The 19,533-nt window shown below is 47.1% G+C and overlaps 1 protein-coding gene across 8 annotated transcripts in view; it reads left to right on the top strand.

The window, feature by feature from the left end:
- LOC144768536 (uncharacterized) overlaps window positions 1-19,533 on the top strand; it is a 1,350,740-nt gene that overhangs the window by 536,969 nt on the left and 794,238 nt on the right. The window contains exon 2 of one of the 8 annotated variants that reach the window (XM_078652298.1): window positions 11,223-11,317. The exons of the other annotated variants lie outside the window; for them this stretch is intronic. The gene's annotated coding sequence lies outside the window, so the exon portion shown is untranslated. The remainder of the gene's footprint in view (window positions 1-11,222; window positions 11,318-19,533) is intronic. 8 annotated transcript variants of the gene reach the window in all.

Genomic DNA, 19,533 nt, shown 5'->3' with positions numbered 1-19,533 from the left:
ATCGTAATTGAGCTGAGAGGCTTTCACATAAATTGTGTAAAAATCTTAAACCACTGGGCTGCTACACAACTTTCCAGATTGCTCCTCATACATTGGACTAGTACTTCAGCACGCAGGCCCACAGCTAAACATGAAAAAAATGGATCAGTGTTAGAGCAACTCCTGCCTGGAGGACAAACACACCACCATCCTGCATTGGGACAACAATGTTTGCATCTAGTTCACCAAATCCACAACATCGCTAACTCATGATGCAAGTCCATCCACATGCTGGAACAGAACTTCACAGAGATTTTATTTATTTATTTATTTATTTATTAAAGTTTTGTATAGCGCTGGCTGGACCCGAGGGTATCAGAGCGCTTCACAGCAAATATACATGGGTTAGACAGATAATGTGGACAAAAAGCAGGTCACTGAACACAGGAGTGAGTACATTCTATACAATAGCAGCCAGGCGTGAGCCAGGGCGGAGAGTCGTAGGCAAGTCAATCAGCTCTGGGGTGAGCGAGAACATGAAACTATAAAGTCTAAGTTTGGTTCTAGTTGGTTCCGGAGCGCTCAAGGAAGAGGACTTTGAGTAGCTTCTTGAATTTCGGGAAGGATGCGGTCATTCTGATGTGTGGGATTTCAGAGGAATGAGTAGGAGCGTGTTGGAGCTTCTGAGGTTTCTAGACTGTCCGGCCCTTTTGAGCTTGTTGGCCAGGTATTCCGGTTTGCCCGTATGCAGGGCTTTGTGTGTGAGGCAGGCTGTGCGGAAGCTAGCTCGTTGGTCAATAGGAAGCCATTTCAGATCCTTCAGAGCTGGGGTGATGTGTTCATATTTCTTTGTTCCCGTGATCATTCTTGCAGCTGCATTTAGGGTAGAGGTCAGAGGACGTAGGTGAGATTTGGCTGTTCCAGTCAGAGTGGCAATGCCGTAGTCAATTCTGGAGAGGACCAGAGCCTGCGTGGCCTGTTTCAGGTCTTTTGTGGGGAGGAATGGTTTTAGTTTGTAGAGCAATTTCAGGTTCAGGAAGGCACTTTTGGCAGTTTTTGAGATGTGTTCTTTCATATCCAGTTTGGGGTCGAGGGTGATCCCTAGGGATTTTATGGAGTTCGATGGAACAAGCGGCACATTTAGAGCGTTTAAGGCTTTGAGCCAATCAAGAATTTGGGGGTTATCTTCTTTGTTAGAGATTAGGAGCACTTCAGTTTTTTCCTCATTGAGTTTGAGGTGGTTGGAAGAGAGCCAGAGCTGAACTTCGGCAAGTGTGTGGTTCAGTCTGTGGATGTCCGAGATCGATGTGGTTTCCAGATAGAGTTGCGTGTCGTCCGCATAAAGGTGGAAGGGGATGTTAGCTTTCCTTAGAATTAAGGTGAGGGGCTCCATGTATATGTTGAAAAGTTGAGGAGAGAGTACAGACCCTTGAGGAACTCTTCTGCTGATGGGAAGAATGTCTGATTCGCAAGTTTTAATTTTTATTCTTTGTGTGCGGTTGTTAAGAAAGGAGGAGAACCATTTTAGGACAGTCTTTTCGAGGCCTGCTCTCTCCTTTAGGACATTGATTAGTAGGGCATGATCGACTGTGTCAAATGCAGCCGATAGGTCTAAGAGGATGAGAAGGCTGCAATGGTTGGAGTCGAGCGACATGTGAAGATCGTCTAGGACGTTAAGTATTGCGGTTTCAGTACTGCAGCCTTTTCTGAACCCTGACTGATGTGGGTCTAGAAGCTTTGTGTTCTCTAAGTGCTGGGAAAGTTGCAACAGCACACATCTTTCCAAGATTTTGGATAGTAGTGGAAGATTCGAGACTGGTCTGAAGTTGTTCATATCCTGTATGTCAAGGCCCGTTTTTTTTAGTAGAGGCGTGACTTGACCTATTTTAAGGCAGTCCGGGATGGAGCCCTCGCTCAGAGAGCTGTTGATGATCTTGGCCCAGATAGGGGCTAGAGTGAGCCTCAAGTCTTTGGTCACTTTCAGGGGAAGCTGATCAAGGGAGTGGGTGGAGGGTTTGGCGGAGGTTATGAGATTACTTATCAATTCAACCTGGATAGGTTGGAAGGCGGACCAGCGAGTGGGTGTGATTGTTGGTCTTAAATGGGGAGTTGAGGCGGTGTCATCTGAGGGCAACGTGCTGAGAGATCGGTCGATTTTCGCGATTTTTTCATTGAAGAAGCTGGCAAAGTCGTCACATTGGGATTTGGACGCTACCATGTCTCTTGTTACCGGAATGGAGGTTTGGTTCTTGATAATGTTGAAAAGTTCTTTGGGGCGGTTTTTGGCATTATCAAGGGCCGCGCAGAAGAAGGACGACTTTTTGTTCTTGATGTGGTTGTAGTAGCTTTTGCGGGCTGCCTTGAGCTGGTCCCGGTTGCGTGAGGAGGGGATGGCCCTCCAGGATCTTTCCAAAAATCTTAGGTGTCTTCTTTCATCGTTAATGTCAGAGGAGAACCAGGATCTGGAGGGGATGTTTCTTAGTTTTTTTAGTTTCCTTGGTGCCAGCTGGTCTAAGACGGAATGGTAGAGCGAGGTGAGTTCTGTGGTTGAGAGGGGTTCTGTCGTGGTCGGGAGGAGAGAGCTGAGGCCCTTTTCAAGCTTGTCAAGAGGTACTCTCGATAAGTTTCTGATCCATTTGGGGTTGTTTGAGTGGGAGGGACGGAGAGCGCCGGGTGATTGATATGAAAGAGGATGGCGTGATGGTCTGACCAGTCTACTGGGCTGATGTGGTCAATTGAAATTGTCTTTTTATCTGCGATGATAGCATCCAGGGTTGCTCCTCTATGGTGGGTTTCCTCTGTGCAGTGCTGGGTCATGTCAAGGTCATGAATAAGGGTGTTGAGGGATTGAATGAGCGTGTTTTTTAATACATTCCATCTTAGGTTGAGGTCGCCCAGAATTATACTGAAATCACTGTTGAGAGCTGTTTGCGTGATCAGATCCGTCAGCTGAGCGCCAAATTCGGAGGTATTGCCCAGGGGATGATAGAGGAGAAGGCATTGGAGTGAAGGGTGTTGAGGCGAATTGATGTTGACCGCGAGGGATTCAAAGGAGTTGTAGATGACGGCAGGAGATTCAGTGATGGAGAGGTCGCTTTTATGGATAATGGCTATTCCGCCGCCTTTGTGAATGGGCCTGTCTTTGCGTATGATTGAGAACCCGGGCGGCACCAGCGTGTCCAGGATGGGGCTGGATAGAGTGTTCAGCCATGTTTCAGTGATGAAGGCTACGTCCAGGTCCTGTGAGAGGATGGTTTCGGCTATTTCTGTTGCATGTTTGATGGCGGATCTGCAATTGATGAGCATACAGTTTATTTGTGAGTCATCCTGTGAGATATGATTGATCGATGTAGCTCTGGGTAAGGAGGAGAGATAGGGTGGAGGTCTGGCAGCTTTACGACGGGGCGGTTCCCTACCCACTCCAGTAATGACTTGAATTGAGGAGAAGGGAGGGTGGTCGGGGGGCATTATTTGAGCAGGCTGCCTAGTCGGGCTTTCATAGGAGGTGATGAGGGAGGTCACTTCGTGTGGCGAGAGGGAGGGAGCCGTCCTTCTAGGACTGTCCATTCGAGCCTCAGTCCTGGGATTAGAGAGAAGAGGCTGGGAGCCTGTAGGGGGCTTGGACCTTGTGTGGGTATGGGAGTCAGTCTTGGCGGTAGGCGGCTGGAGGCGCGAAGGAGGGAGGTTCAGGGAGGGGGGCTGGAGTTTTTCTAGGGAGGATAGGGTTTCTTTCAGGCCGAGGATCAAAGTCGCGATCTGGGCTTCTAGAAAGTCCAGGCGTTGTGTCAGTTTAGGAGCTGGAGAGTAGGTGGGCGAGTGGGTGGAGTTGGGATTGGTGTGGGAGAGGTCGTGTAGCAGGACGTCGAATGAGGGGGTCTGTGACGAGGGGATCGGGTCTAGGTTGGAGTTCGATTGTGGGATCTCTAGTGAGGGAGAGCATGTTTGGGGCGAGAAACTGTTAGGAAGTGAGACGGGAGAGGGAGGCACGGGGTTCATGAATTTTTGGTCGAGGGCAGGGTGGTGGGCGGGGCAGCTGGGCGAGTTGCTATTAGGGGGAGAAGTCGAGCTGGGGGGATCTGAATGGAGTTTCGAATTCGGATGGGCGGGGAGTAGGGAGGGAGGGGGGTTGCGGTCTCTTTGGGGGAGGTGAATGTCTTTGCTACGGGGGATGGCGTGAGCAGTGGGAGTGAGGGATTGCGCAGGGCGCTGTGATTCAAAGACGGCGGGGGGACTGGGAGTTCTAAGGGGAGGAGACTGAGATCCTGTGGGGGTGTGGGAGACGTGGTGTGGGGGGGGAGGTAGGAGGGGTAGGGAGGGGTGGGGGAGTCCTGGCAGTTTGGGAGAAGGGGGAGGACGTTAGGGGATGTAGGTGAGAGGGGGGTGGGGGCGTTTTGGAATTTTGGGTGAGGGGGGCGGGCGCTTGGGGCTGTGGGATAGGGGGGAGGGGCTCGGAGGGACGGGTGGATGTTGACATGATTAAGGGCGAGGGGCGGAGATTGATGGGGTGGATGAGGCATGCTCTGCGGGATAGTAGTTTGGTGAGGGTCACAGGAGGTGGTGGGGCCTGTAAGTAGAGGGGAGAGAGCCATGGCCGTCTTAAGAGTGTGAAAGAGGGAGTCGAAGAAATCGAGGTTGTCATCTTTCGCCTGAATTAAAATGGTGCCATTCTTGAAGGTGGAGATGGAGATGTCTCCGGTCAGGGACTGTTGATTCAGGGGGGAGATCGTTAGTTTCCGGTTGTGTTCTGATACGGTGGTTTTGGAGACTGGAAGGAGAGAGTTAAAGGTGGAGACCCAAGCGTCTGGTCGGGTGGTATGGAAAATGAAGTCAGTTTTTCTCAGTCCTCTCGTAGAGCAATGGTAGGTGTCCACGATAAGAGTTTCAGGGTGTTGTCTGATTAAATTCTGTTTGAGGCGTTTTTTGGCTTTGAAGGAGATACTGTGTGGGAAGGTAATGGCGTAGGTATTCTGTCCCAGAGGAGATAACTGGTTGAGGGCAGGGCTGGGGTGAGTGTCTAGGCGCAGGAACGGAGGCATTATGGTGGAGAGCAAGCGATCTGTGTTTATCTCCTTGGGTCTAGGCGTCGCGCTTGCGTAATGGAGAGCTTAGAGAAGGGAAACTCCTTGATTTGCTAGCAGATTTGTAGTACCCAAGGTAGATGCTCAACAGAGAACTAGAAAGATAAATGATGTGAAAAGGGTTTCCCGAGTCCCTTCAATTGGGGAAGCTGGTTCCTTTAGTAAAATTAGTTTGTCAGGTTAAGTGAGAGGAAGATGTTGTAAATAGGGGCCTTCTTGATTGTCTAGCAGATTTGTATTTGCCCAGAGGTGGGCGATCGACAGAGTACTTGGATGATGGGTATTGTAAAAAGTGGTTTCCAAGGACCCTTCGCTAGGGGAAGTTGGTTCCTTAAATTACTTAATTCGCTCTATTAACTGGGAGGAAGACGTTGTAAATAAGGGCCTCCTCTGCCCCTTTGCAGGGAATTACAGTTTAGGACAAGTTGTCTTCATTCGAGTCTCTTTCCTTTTCTATTTGTTGTCCCAAGTGGCGGCCATCTTAGGGTCAGGCGGCCTTTAGCGTGAACAAAGTGGATGTGGCTAATGTGGAGGCATTGGGTGGGGCGTCAAAGTTGGTCGTTGCTTTTCTTTTTATTATTATTCCCCCAGCTACGAAGGCGGGGGGGGGGCTTTATGCGTCCAGTGTGTTCCTCTATACTGACGAGGTCTCGTTTCATTTGGAGCTGGCGGCCATCTTGGGACAGGCAGCTCCGGGGGGAAGGAGCGTCGAGACCGGCGCGGGGCCCCCAACCCTTCGTGGGCAAGCTGGTCACTCACCGGGTCCAACGATGTGCACAGGCGACCCTCAGCCTCCGCTGCTACCCCGTTCCGCGCTGCTCCTGATGATCCGAGTTCCGGTGTCTGGCGTCGTCGTCACTGGGCGTCTTGTCGCCTTTCATTTATCAGGTGCGAGAAAGGGACAGCTCGCTACCGGAGAGTTGCTGCTGTGGGTGGGGGAGCGGGGCGAGGTTCCGGTGAACGAGGGAGATCCACTCCTAGTCAAGACAGATAGCCACCCAGGTCCACAACAGGAGCCAGCTCAACTACGTCAACAACCTCTACACAGGAAGAAGAGCCAGACTCCAGGAGGCCATGTGCACACCCAGGGCGCATGCGCACACCTCATCATACAATATTCTTTATTAGATGACAGTCAATTTGGCTTCCGCAAATCACACAGCACGGAGACCGCACTCATCAAATCCACAGATGAAATAAGGAAAGCCCTTGACCAGGGAGGAGCGGCAGTACTCATTCTTCTTGACCTCACAGCGGCCTTTGACACGGTCGATCATAACATTCTGATCGACCGTGTCAGTGCCATAGGCATTCAGACCAAAGCATAAGACCTATTGAGATCTTTTTTAGCTGGCCGCACCCAGACAGTCCAGCTAGACACTTTCCTATCAGAACAACTGGCCCTACCTTGTGGTGTCCCTCAAGGCTCATCCCTCAGTCCAACCCTATTTAATATCTATGTCACTGATTTGGCAAGGGTAATTAAAGATTGGGGGATGAGCCTAACATCCTACGCTGATGACACCCAGTTAGTTCTTACCATCAAGGAGAACAGAGAGGAAATAGCAGCCAATTTTCAGCAAGGTATGATGGCCATCAGTAATTGGATGTTGGAAAACTGCCTCAAATTAAACTCCAATAAAACTGAGGTCATGACCTTTGGCAAGCTTACCCCCACTTGGTCCGATACATGGTGGCCCACGAACTTAGGCCCCCCCCTCCCATCTACCAAGGTTAAAAATCTAGGAGTTCTCTTAGACAACAAACTCACTTTTTCATCCCACGTTCATTCCATTGCTTCCTCGTCATTTTTTAAACTGAAAGCAATTAAAAAGATCCTTCCATTCCTCCCTCCCAATTCTGGTAAAACACTGGTCACCTCATTCATCATGTCCTCAGTGGACTATTGTAACGGACTTTTGGTCAATGCCCAAGAAAAGGTCATCAAAAAACTGCAGTCTATACAGAACGCCGCGGCCAGATTGCTTTCGAACACCCCTAAATTCAAACCTATTGCTGACACCATAAAAAAATACCACTGGCTCTCAGTCAAAAATAGGATAAAGTTTAAGGCGCTCTGTATCGCCTACAAAGCCATGCACAAACAAGGCCCACGTTTTCTCATCGACCATTTCAAATTTCATGTTCCTAACCGATCACTCCGATCAATGAACAATCTCACCATGACGGTTCCCCGCACCAGAACGGTGGCCTGGGGTGATCGCCGCTTTTACGTTTCGACGGCAAAACTCTCCAGACATTAGGTCTGCTCCCACTCTGACTGTTTTCAGGAAAAAAATAAAAACATGGCTTTTTAACCAGTAACTCATATTCCCTTTCATTCTGCCCTCATTCATAGCGCCGCGACGCCCTCGGGCAATTGTTCGCGCTCAATAAATCACATAAATAAATCATCAACATCCCCTGCCACAGCCGCATGACCGTCCACCTGAGATTCCTACTACAGTCAAGAGTGACCCTTGAACCTGCTTGCAGGCCATGTTGCCCCCCTGCCACCAAACAGCTCCACTTGTTCCCTGCCCGCTACTGCGTGAAGCGTGACTTTGCACCTGCTGTGCCTACTGTTCCACTGTGCATTTGTGGTTGCCTACTGCACTCACCCCGATGATTTGTGACTTGTATTATCTTTCTCATCCGTGAACGCTGTGCTCTGTTTTTCCATTGTAGCCGCTAAGGCGTGCTCATGCAATTTTTTTCACCCACCCGCCCCCTTGCTTTTGCACACCCTTTTCCGCCGCTGCCCCGGACTCAACGCCCCCTACCCACCACGCTCCAGCCTCCCAGATGCACCTTCCTCCCCGCTTTCAAATGGCGGAGTGTGTGCGGGCGCGCAGCAGACGTGCACAGCGTGTGCGCCACTGGTGCACCAAAGGTGCACCAAAGGCAAGCCCATCTGCGCCCGTCTGCGCCTTGACCGCGCCCAGCGCAAGAACCCCACGGAGTGACTGGCTTATGTCCCTCTGAACCACCAAGAGCTCAGCCAGTCTTGCCTCTATCCGTCCATGGTGTCGTCGTTGACTGGCGTGTTGCTCGGCCTGCTGGTCTTTCAAAGCGATGAGGGCCCCCACTCCCTGGCTGAACTGCTGGTATCCCGCCGGTATCCCTCCATGATGTTTCTGAGTTCAGACATACCGGGCCCGTCAGCTTGCTGGTCAGGTTCTCGCCTCCGCCTTGTGCCACTCCCACCACCCCTGCCCACACGAGCCTGGCCTGCTGTTGTGGGTACATCGGGTCAACGGGACCCCTGAGGGTTGACAGTGGGGGGGTTGTCTGCCTCCTCCTAGGTGTCCGACAAACCTTGTCCCTCATTGTCAGACTGGCTCAGTTGTGTATTGTGGGCAGGGCTCCGAGCTGTCTGCTGGGATGTGGCAGGAATGGGTGTGGTGGTTGGCACAGATGCCCCTGATCCAGCTGCTGCACGGGTTTGGGATCCAGAGGTGCCAGGTTGGTCTGTGTCATCCATGGAGTGATGAGAGGCGTCGCTGTTGGTGGGATCAGGGTCCTGTGGAGCCTGCGACTGTGATCCTTCTCCCCCCTGGTTGGGGGTAGATTGTGCACGTTGCCCTGTGGGTGTGAGAGACAGACGATGTTAATGCCATTTAAAGCAAATATTTTTTTATATATACATTGTCGTTATCACTGTTACACCAGATTTGTATTTTTCACACTGTTCACTTGTGGTGTCACATTGATCTGTGTTGAGTACACATTTTTATTTGAGGGTCTATTTACAATGAATGGCACAGCCAGGCATATCAGCAGTGATTTGGCAGTCATTGTGCACTACACCTATGCCAGAATGGATGCAACACTTAACACTGTGGATCACCATAGTGTGGTAACAGTACAGCTGCTTCCCGCATCTGTGCCATGGAAGTGTCACATTGCTTGAGTTGTGTCGCTGGTGCAACACAGATCCAACAATGCTCTGTGCGGCCCTGTCTGCACAATGCGGTGTCAACCCTTACGTCAGCTTCAGACATGCACAGTTTTTTGAGGGAGCATGTGCATAAAAGTGGCTGAGTGAAATTTTTAAGATTTCAATCTGCCACTTTTGTGAGGTGTTGCTGTGCCGTGACGGGCTGCCACCGCACACCACAACACGACCACACCATGACCAGTCCACATACTTCTGCCACAGGGCTTTAGGACGTGACACATCTCCCAGGTGCATCACCTTGTCAATACCCAGCACCATTGCAGTGATATGTGTGCGTCCGCTGCGTCAGTAAGGTGTAGCAACGGCGTTCGTGGTATAAGTGCTAGTGACTTGTGAATCAGGCCTGTGCATTTCTGGCTTAAATGCTTACTCAGATCAGTATTTGTAGTGTTACATGACAGTTGTGACAGTGGGCCAATCCATTGCCTGTCCCAGCTGGCTATGTTTATGTAAGGGGTGTGTGTGACAGGCCGTGGCTGGTAGTTTGAGTGTGCGTTGGAACTGGGCCTCACTTATGGTGTGGCTGTCCCCATGGAGCATGCTACCATGAGCGTGGTTGTGACTTCGGGGTTAAGTTATCTGACCTTGTTGTCCTGATGTTAGTGTTTGCACTGGTCACAGGATGACCTTATGCGGCATACACCATGGCCCAGTGTCAGCTATGTTGTCAGTTCTTTCTCACTCCCTGTACATTGAGCATGGTCCATGGGTAGGTACCTGGTCCATATGGGATGATTGCAATTGGGCTTGTGCATACACAGTAGTGGTGATAGTGTTGTCCATCCCCCTTGCAGCCTTCAGGCCCTGAGCTTTGCACCCACCCCCATGCTGTTGAACACTGCTGGGAGTCATATCCACACCCCCCTCTTATGTTTGGGAACTGCTGGTAGTCATATCCACACCCCCTCCTATGTCTGGGCACTGCTGGTAGTCATATCCACAACCACCTCCTATTTATCCAGTATTATGGGTGTCTTTCATAGATTCACATGCGTGAATCATTCCCCGTCGTCGAGACGGGAGTCTCGACGACGGGGAATGATTCAGGCATGTGAATCTATGAAAGACACCAATACTGGATAACTGCAGTTACAGGTAAGTAACGCATTTTGTCTGGGCACTGCTGGGAGTCATATCCACACACCCCCATACTGTTGGCCTATGCTGGGAGTCATATCCAGCCACCCCTCCTATGTGTGGGCACTGCTGGTAGTCATATCCACACCCCCTTCCTATGTCTAGGCACTGCGGGGAGTCATATCCAGCCACCCCTCCTATGTCTGGGCACTGCTGGGAGTCATATCCACAACCACCTCCTATGTCTGGGCACTGCTGGGAGTCATATCCACCCCCCCTCCTATGTCTGGGCACTGCTGGGAGTCATATCCACAGACCCCCATACTGTTGGCCTATGCTGGGAGTCATATCCAGCCACCCCTCCTATGTCTGGGCACTGCTGGTAGTCATATCCACACACCCCCATACTGTTGGCCTATGCTGGGAGTCATATCCAGCCACCCCTCCTATGTCTGGGCACTGCTGGTAGTCATATCCACACCCCTCCTATGTCTGGGCACTGCTGGGAGTCATATCCACACCCCCTCCTATGTCTGGGCACTGCTGGTAGTCATATCCACACACCCCCATACTGTTGGCCTATGCTGGGAGTGATATCCAGCCACCCCTCCTATGTGTGGGCACTGCTGGGAGTCATATCCAGCCACCCCTCCTATGTCCGGGCACTGCTGGGAGTCCTGTGCACCCACCCCTCCTATGTCTGGGCACTGCTGGGAGTCATATCCACCCACCCCTCCTATGTCTGGGCACTGCTAGAAGTCCTGTGCACCCACCCCTCCTATGTCTGGGCACTGCTGGGAGTCATATCCACCCACCCCTCATATGTGTGGCCACTGTTGGGAGTCCCCCATGTTACATGGGTTGTTGGTATACTCACCAGGCTCCACAACTCCTTCAATTCCATGTACTCCCACCGGTGGTAGCAGGGCCATGACCTTCTCCTCCCAGGGATGGTACTGTACTGGTCTGTGGGGACCACCACCTCCAGTGTACTGGCTCTGGGCGTAGTCCTTGTCCATCTTGCACTTCACCATCCTCCGCAGATCGTACCACCTGGCCTGGCAAACTGACCTGGTGCGCTTGATGCGTGCAACAGCATTGACCCTATTGACGATCCTCTCCCACAGGTGTGTTTTCTCAGCTATGCTGGTCTGTCTGACAATGCGCCAAACAGCTGTGGCTCAACTCTGATGACCTCATCTACAAGGATCTCCATCTCCTGGTTTGTGAACTTTGGATTCTTTGGTGCAGACATGTTGTGGGGTGAATGTGATTGGGGGGGTGAGGGTGTGTATGGACGGGGGGTTGTGGGTCTGAATGTGGAGGGGGGATGTGGGTCTGAATATGAATTTGGGTATATGTGAAGGTGGATGTGCGCAGTTGTTGGTGTGTTGTCAGTCTCTGTAGGTAAATGTGTATGTTGCAAAGGATGCTGGTTTGTGTATATGTATGTACAATGTATACAATGTGTGTACTTTACAATGCAAGCATGCATTCCAAGCGGAATGCATGCCTGCATTGTAGAAAGCAGGGGTGCAGTTCATCCCTGCACCCCAAGGTGCCTGCCACAGGGTTCAGGGATCAACGGAGGGGCACCATAGGTGGCCCCAGGCCGCCATCTGGCGGCCTCACACCCATGGGGACCCTACTGGGGGACCCGAGAGACAGCTTCAGACTGCATTTTCGTGCCGGACAGACCGGCATGAAAAGGCAGTGAAAAGCTGCCGTCGTACTCCCTCGGTCGTAAAGGTGACAGGGGGAGTACTGTGGAATTTCCGGACTGCGGACAGGCTCTCTGAGCCTGTCATCCACAATCCGGAAATCCGAGTCAGATTCCTTTCCGACCGAGCCCATCGGAATGACTCGGTCGGAAAGGAATCCGGCCGTCAGTGACCGATTCGGTCGGAAGGGCTCCGAACACGGTTCGGAGCCCTTCCGGCCGAAATCGGAATCGGCCCCATAGCGAAGTCATTCTAAGTCCTGAACAAACTATAAGTTTAAACAAACAACCATTTATCATTGATGATAACCAAAGCAATGACAAAAGACTAATAATATTTGGCACTTCTAATAACCTCATAAAACTACAAGAAAGCCAACATTGGATGATGGATGGGACTTTTAATATTTGTCCCAAACCTTTTTTCCAGCTATATACAATACATGACCTATATCAGAATTTCAACATACCATTACTTTACGCACTACTACCAAATAAAAATAATTCCACATATATGGAATTATTAAACACAATAAAACAAACAACTAATGACTATTACCCTGAAAAATATTACTAGATTTTGAACAATCAATGCTTAGTACTATCTTAAAAATACATCCCCATACCTGCATCCAAGGCTGTTATTATCATTTTAACCAGTGCCTATGGAGAAATTTGCAGAAAACAACACTAAGCATAGAATATGCAACAAATTCGTCTTTTGCTTATCAAATAAAAAAATTAACAGCACTTGCTTATGTCCCAGAGATAGACGTTGTAGAACACTACAACATCTTAATTGACAGTAACTTTTATAAACAAAATGAAGCCAAACTAAGTCCACTATTGGACTATTTTAAGGACACATGGGTGGGCAGACTCCACCGATCTGGCCACAGGAGAAATCCTAAATTCTTAATACCCTGGTGGAATGTATATAATAGTACATTAAATGGAGAATCTAAAACAAACAATGCAGTCGAAGGATGGCATAATGCCCAAACGATCCGCCCGCCATCCGTGCCGGAATGACCCCCCCGCCATATTAACATGGCTGGGGAGTCCGCGGCGAACAGAAAGACCGCCCCGGTCGCAAGGCGACCGGGGCGGAAAAGGGTTCTATATGGTGGCGGTATCTATCAGACACCGCAAGCCATATTACAATGGGCATTTTCCAATGCCTTTTCCTGGCGGCAATGCCGCCACGGAAAGGCATGCGAAGTCTACCTGCGGGGGCCCGTAGCGGGCTCCCAAGGACTCCAGGGGGGTGGGGGGTGCACATGGGGGGCACCTATGGTACCCCCCTGCATTTCAAAGAACAACGTGGCAGGCACTGCGCGGTGCCTGTCACGTTGTGCTTTGAAATGCACAACATGTATGCATCCTAATTTCCCCCACGGGACCCCCGCCCTTATGGCGGGCGGTCCCTTGTACCGTGAGGATGGCGGGCGGGCAAAGTCCGCCCGCCATCCTAATGGTGGCCCAAGTCTTGAAAAACGTATACAATGACTACAAAAGGAACAAAGCTACCAAGAGTTCCGAATGGAACAATCCATAACTCAATTAACTCCCAAAACATCTAAACAAACAAAACAAATGCATAAATATTTAGAACAACAAGTAAAATTGTACCCTAATACAAAAGGCATGGAACTTAAACATAATAGCCAAAACTCACCTTTAAATGACTATGACCATTACTAATAAAGTTCTTCCAACAATAAAATGCAAATTAAATTTATATATTTTATCACAAAAATAATTATTGTGTGCAATATATTTTTAATAATTTACAAATATATATACACACATTAATAATATATGTAATAAAATAACAATTAACAATAATAATAAAAACATTATCCACCCACAATGAATAGAAATAAAAACACTTACCAAGTGTATACCAAAGACTGTAAAATCCATTTTCTGCCAACATAATCCAGTGATAAAAAAAGAAGGTTGCTCCAAAGAAAATGAAAAAATACAACTGTGCCAAAAAAGAATAATCCCGTAATGAAGGTCCTCGCGAAACCCATAAAAAACCAGAAAATATATAAAAACAGTAAAAAAAACGCTCCAGGAGAACCGAATAATTTAAAGAAGTGTTAAAAATATATTAGTTAATAAAACTAACAAACACTTCTTTAAAAAAAAAAAAAGACTCCTTCTGATACGAAGAACTCCTGAAAGTAAAAACACGCAAAACAAAATAACATACATTCCCACCCACTTAAAACAACACATAAGCACTTACTAATAATAATACTAACTTTACATTTCATTAAAATATACTTTAAACACAGAAATCCTAATTCTTGAAACAGGCCTAGACAACGGTATCAATACGTAAAAACACTACACGTAATTACAACATATAAATAAGCCAAATTCGAATAACTAACTTCTCACTACACTAATCAGTATGAAACTAATGTCAAAATCAATTTGAAAGACACTTAAAACATATAAAACAAACCTTACCTTTAGCGACGTGAAGTGTCTCCCAACCGCGAGCTTCTCTTCAACCCAAATGATACAAAACGACCTAACGCGGTTACGAAATAGAAGACCCAAAACATAATAAAAAGATTTACATTAAAAATATATCATTTAATGCATTTAAATAATACTTGACAAGTAAAAAATGCAATACTGTGTAAATAGAATTGTACTTTTTTTTACTTTTATTAAAATATGTAACAAAATATACCTATGTTGTAAAATTATAAAAATAAATATTATGAAGAAAATAATATTTATTATTATAATTTTAAAAAACAAAAAAAAGTACAAGAAACTTTACAAATGTTTTTCATAAAATATAAATTAAACATCTGTTAAAAATGTGTTTTCAATTGAAAATATTGTATAAAAACTAATATTAATATTTAAAATATTGATATTATTTAAAAAAAATAATATGTACACAAAACATTTATTGAACATTTTAAAAATGTACATTTTATTTAATAAAAGTGAACTTTCTTTTAATAACGATATACAATACCTATACCTGTATTAAATATAATTTGTTAAAAAATTGTACAATTTACTTTACAAAAAAAAACTTTGTAAAAATGTTGAAATTGTTCTGAAATGTACATAAATATGTATCAAAATATATGCATTAATATATTTGTATAAAATAAAAATATAATAAAAAAAATTCTGTTTCATTCTACTCATTAAATTAATAACAAAATATAGCTGAGATACAATGTACATTCATAAAAAAATAATTATTCTTATGGGATGAACATTATTAACAAATAATTTACTATTCCTACTCCAGTCTACATTAAATTGGGGTAGGTTCTGGACACTAATTAAAATTAATTTACAATTCTCACTCCAGCCTACATTAAATTGGGGTAGGCGCTGGACACTAATTAAAATGAATGTACTATTCCCACTCCAGCCTACATTAAATTGGGGTAGGTGCTGGACACTAATTAAAAATAATTTACTATTCCCACTCCAGTCTACATTAAATTGGGGTAGATGCTGGACACTAATTAAAATTAATTTACTATTCCCACTCCAGTCTACATTAAATTGGGGTAGATGCTGGACACTAATTAAAATAAATTTACTATTCCCACTCCAGCCAACATTTAGGGGCCTATTCCGATGACGGACGGACCTGAGTCCGTCAGACATCGGCCAGGAGCTGTAACCGACCGACCTGCTCTCGTCGGTTACAGCCCTGCTAGTACGATGCGACCGAAAAGGGTTCAGTCGCATTCGTATACTTTACAATGCAAGCATGCATTCCTAGCGGAATGCATGCTTGCATTGTAGAAAGCAGGGGTGCAGTTCATCCCTGCACCCTGTGGCAGGCACCTTGGTGCCCCCAGGCTGCCATCTTGTGGCCTCACACCCATGGGGGCCCTGCTGGGAGCCCCCAGAGACAGCTTCTGACTGCATTTTCGTGCCGGACAGACCGGCATGAAAAGGCAGGGAAAAGCTGCCATCGTACTCCCCCGGTCGTAAAGAGGGAACCGGGGCAGTACTGTGGGATTTCCGGACTGCGGACAGGCTCTCCGAGCCTGTCGTCCGCAATGCGGAAATCCGAGTCGGATTCCTTTCCAACCGAGTCCATCGGAATGGCTCGGTTGGAAAGGAATCTGGCCGGCAGTGACCGATTTGGTCGGAAGGGCTCCGAACAATGTTCAGAGCCCTTCCGGCCGAAATCGGAATCAGCCCCTAAATTGGGGTAGGTGCTAGACACTAATTAAAATTAATTTACTATTCCCACTCCAGTCTACATTAAATTGGGGTAGGTGCTGGAAACTAAACCTAAATAATGTACTATTCCCACTCCAGTTACATTAAATTGGGGTAGGTGCTGGACACTAATTAAAATCAATTTACTATTCCCACTCCAGCCTACATTAAATTGGGGTAGGTGCTGGACACTAATTAAAAATAATTTACTATTCCCACTCCAGTCTACATTAAATTGGGGTAGATGCTGGACACTAATTAAAATTAATTTACTATTCCCACTCCAGTCTACATTAAATTGGGGTAGATGCTGGACACTAATTAAAATTAATTTACTATTCCCACTCCAGCCAACATTTAGGGGCCTATTCCGATGACGGACGGACCTGAGTCCGTCAGACATCGGCCAGGAGCTGTAACCGACCGACCTGCTCTCGTCGGTTACAGCCCTGCTAGTACGATGCGACCGAAAAGGGTTCAGTCGCATTCGTATACTTTACAATGCAAGCATACATTCCTAGCGGAATGCATGCTTGTATTGTAGAAAGCAGGGGTGCAGTTCATCCCTGCACCCTGTGGCAGGCACCTTGGTGCCCCCAGGCTGCCATCTTGTGGCCTCACACCCATGGGGGCCCTGCTGGGAGCCCCCAGAGACAGCTTCTGACTGCATTTTCGTGCCAGACAGACCGGCATGAAAAGGCAGGGAAAAGCTGCCATCGTACTCCCCCGGTCGTAAAGAGGGGACCGGGGCAGTACTGTGGGATTTCCGGACTGCGGATAGGCTCTCTGAGCCTGTCGTCCGCAATGCGGAAATCCGAGTCGGATTCCTTTCCAACCGAGTCCATCGGAATGGCTCGGTTGGAAAGGAATCTGGCCGGCAGTGACCGATTTGGTCGGAAGGGCTCCGAACACGGTTCAGAGCCCTTCCGGCCGAAATCGGAATCAGCCCCTAAATTGGGGTAGGTGCTGGACACTAATTAAAATTAATTTACTATTCCCACTCCAGTCTACATTAAATTGGGTTAGGTGCTGGACACTAATTAAAATTAATTCATTCATTTTGCAAAATATTTTTAAATATTAGAAAAATGTTTTTATTAATTTTAAAATGTATGATTTTTTTTAATATATATTACATTTTGAATATATATTTTTAAAACCCTCCCCATTCCCCCCCACGCGGACAATTACTTAGCGATAAGCTACACGATTTTTTGGATCGTCCTGACATAGGCACTCACAGACACGCCATTCTGTAGTGAGAAGCTGTTTGAACTATTGGGACCCCTCTGACAGTGTCCTTGGAGCAAAACCTTGTTTAGCTCCTACCAGGTGTTTAAAATGCCTGGGATATGAATTGAACTTATTCCATACAGTCCCTACTTAAGGGGTTACTCAACAAGCCCTTGGTTGTCCCATTCTTCTAGTCCTGATGAAGACTCGCAAGGCCAAGGTCCAACTAGCCTACAGGCCCTAAGACGAGTCGAAACGTCGACGCCCGTGTGTTTTTCTTACCTGGACCTTATTTCATTATAATTATGTGCATATACTATTGGAACAATATGTCCATCTCTGTTTAAATACCACTATAAACGTGTGCATTACTTTGGTGGCCAGGTCAACTAGGACGGTAACTAGTCTAACCGATCCTTTGTATATAAATACTGTAAAAAGATTTTATGTCACTATTCCTATGATCTTTTCTTTCTATTTTTCCAGTCACTTAATACACCCTATTCACTCAATTTTTATACTGCACGCCCTCTCTGGGGCAACCTATGCACTCTTGAATGACAAAAGAGTATTTATATTCCAATATCTAGATGCAATGAATTAAAATTGTTTCTATTCAGGTCTGTTGCAATTACTCTCGCTTTCTTGACTAAGATATTGAGTTGTTTGGAGCATAAATATTGAGAATGCTCTATAAATTGGTTGAATTGATAACGCTGTACTGATTGATTTAGGTCTAGTAAGTATAGTTCTAGGACCATTGTTTTCTATACCCGAAGAATGAAAGGATTTCCTTTGGGAAGGCATATGAGGAAGAAGAGGTAGAACACATTTGTTTTTGTTGCATATTTATATAGCGCAAACTCGACCCTATAGGTATTGGAGCGCTTTACATGCTGAGCCGAGCAGACACTCAAACCCACTTCCTCAGTTCCAAAGTCGGCAGCCCTGGTTGTTACCCCACATCCTATGCTGCTGGCGCAGCTGTTACCCGCTAAAGAGGATAATTAGGTTGATTGTCTATCAGAGAGTATTGGATAATACAGGCGGGTGTGTAGAAGACTCGGCGTGGACGTATCCACGATAGCCTCTCATACCATGTTAATTGAGCCCATTTCTTTTATTCTGTAAGCACAGGTCGATATCGCTCTGTATTCCGGTCAGCAAGCCCTTTAAGAGAAAGAACAAAGTGTTCTTCCTCGAGGCCTCCCAAGTACAATTATGAGCTAATAATATTCAGCTTCTTGACAAAAATGAGAACTTGTACTGCAGCAGTACATGGAGGTGGATAAAAGGTTAAACTCCGCCCCAACGGTGTCCCTAAACATGGCTTCAGAGTGCGGGTGGTACATCCCACATGTGTAACTAGGCTTCACCAGTGCCTTCAGTGCAGCCGCTACTGGCAGCGAAGACTAGTGCCCTGCTTTGCACAACCCACAACTGCAACAGGGCTGAAACATCCGTCGACACACAGGAGGTGGCCTGTGTGGCAAGCACCTGCCCTCTGTCGAGGTCGGACTGGACACAATATAGGCAGCATCAAAATAAAAGTACCCCGCTAGTAAATCAAAAAACTAATAAAAGTGTCATCTTTGTAAATTGGGGACGTTTTGAACTTGTAAAGGCATGTTGTATGTGTGGTTTGCAAGGTACGAAAGACTGCATGGATTTGTGCTTACTGCAAGCAATGTTTGTTTTGAAAATCAACTGTAAAACCCGGCCAGCAGACCATTTTCCAGGCCCACATACATCCCAAACAAGCATTGGCATAGTCAATAGGTCTCGCCTTTGGGACCTTATAAGTGTTTAGTTATCCAGCACAATATCCTTGGTGCAACAACATCAACTGTTGCATGGCTAAACACTTGTAAGGTCCCAAAGGCGAGACCTATTGGCTATCCCAATGCTTGTTTAACTGGCCGATGTTAGGCATTGTATGGAAATCGAGCTATGTTTAATTTGGTACTTTGTCTAGTCCTCTCCATGTTAATTGTCTAGGGGCAGTGTGCTATTCTGCCTAATGCGAGATACTTAAGGCATCATTAGGTACCCCCTATGTGCACCCCCAACCCACCAGAGTACCTGGGGGCCCGCAACGGGCCCCCGCAGTCAATCCCCGCATGCCTTTCCGTGGCAAAGGCATCTTTCCGCACCCACCTTAATATGGCTGGCAGTGTCTAACAGACACGCCACCATATTAAACCCTTTTCCGCCCGGTCAACTCGTTGACCGGGCAGAAAAGCGGCAGACGGTCT

This window comes from Lissotriton helveticus, chromosome 7 (genome assembly GCF_964261635.1).
Source record: "Lissotriton helveticus chromosome 7, aLisHel1.1, whole genome shotgun sequence".
NCBI classification, from domain to species: Eukaryota; Metazoa; Chordata; class Amphibia; order Caudata; family Salamandridae; genus Lissotriton; species Lissotriton helveticus.
This window is presented reverse-complemented; position numbering and strand designations above follow the sequence as displayed.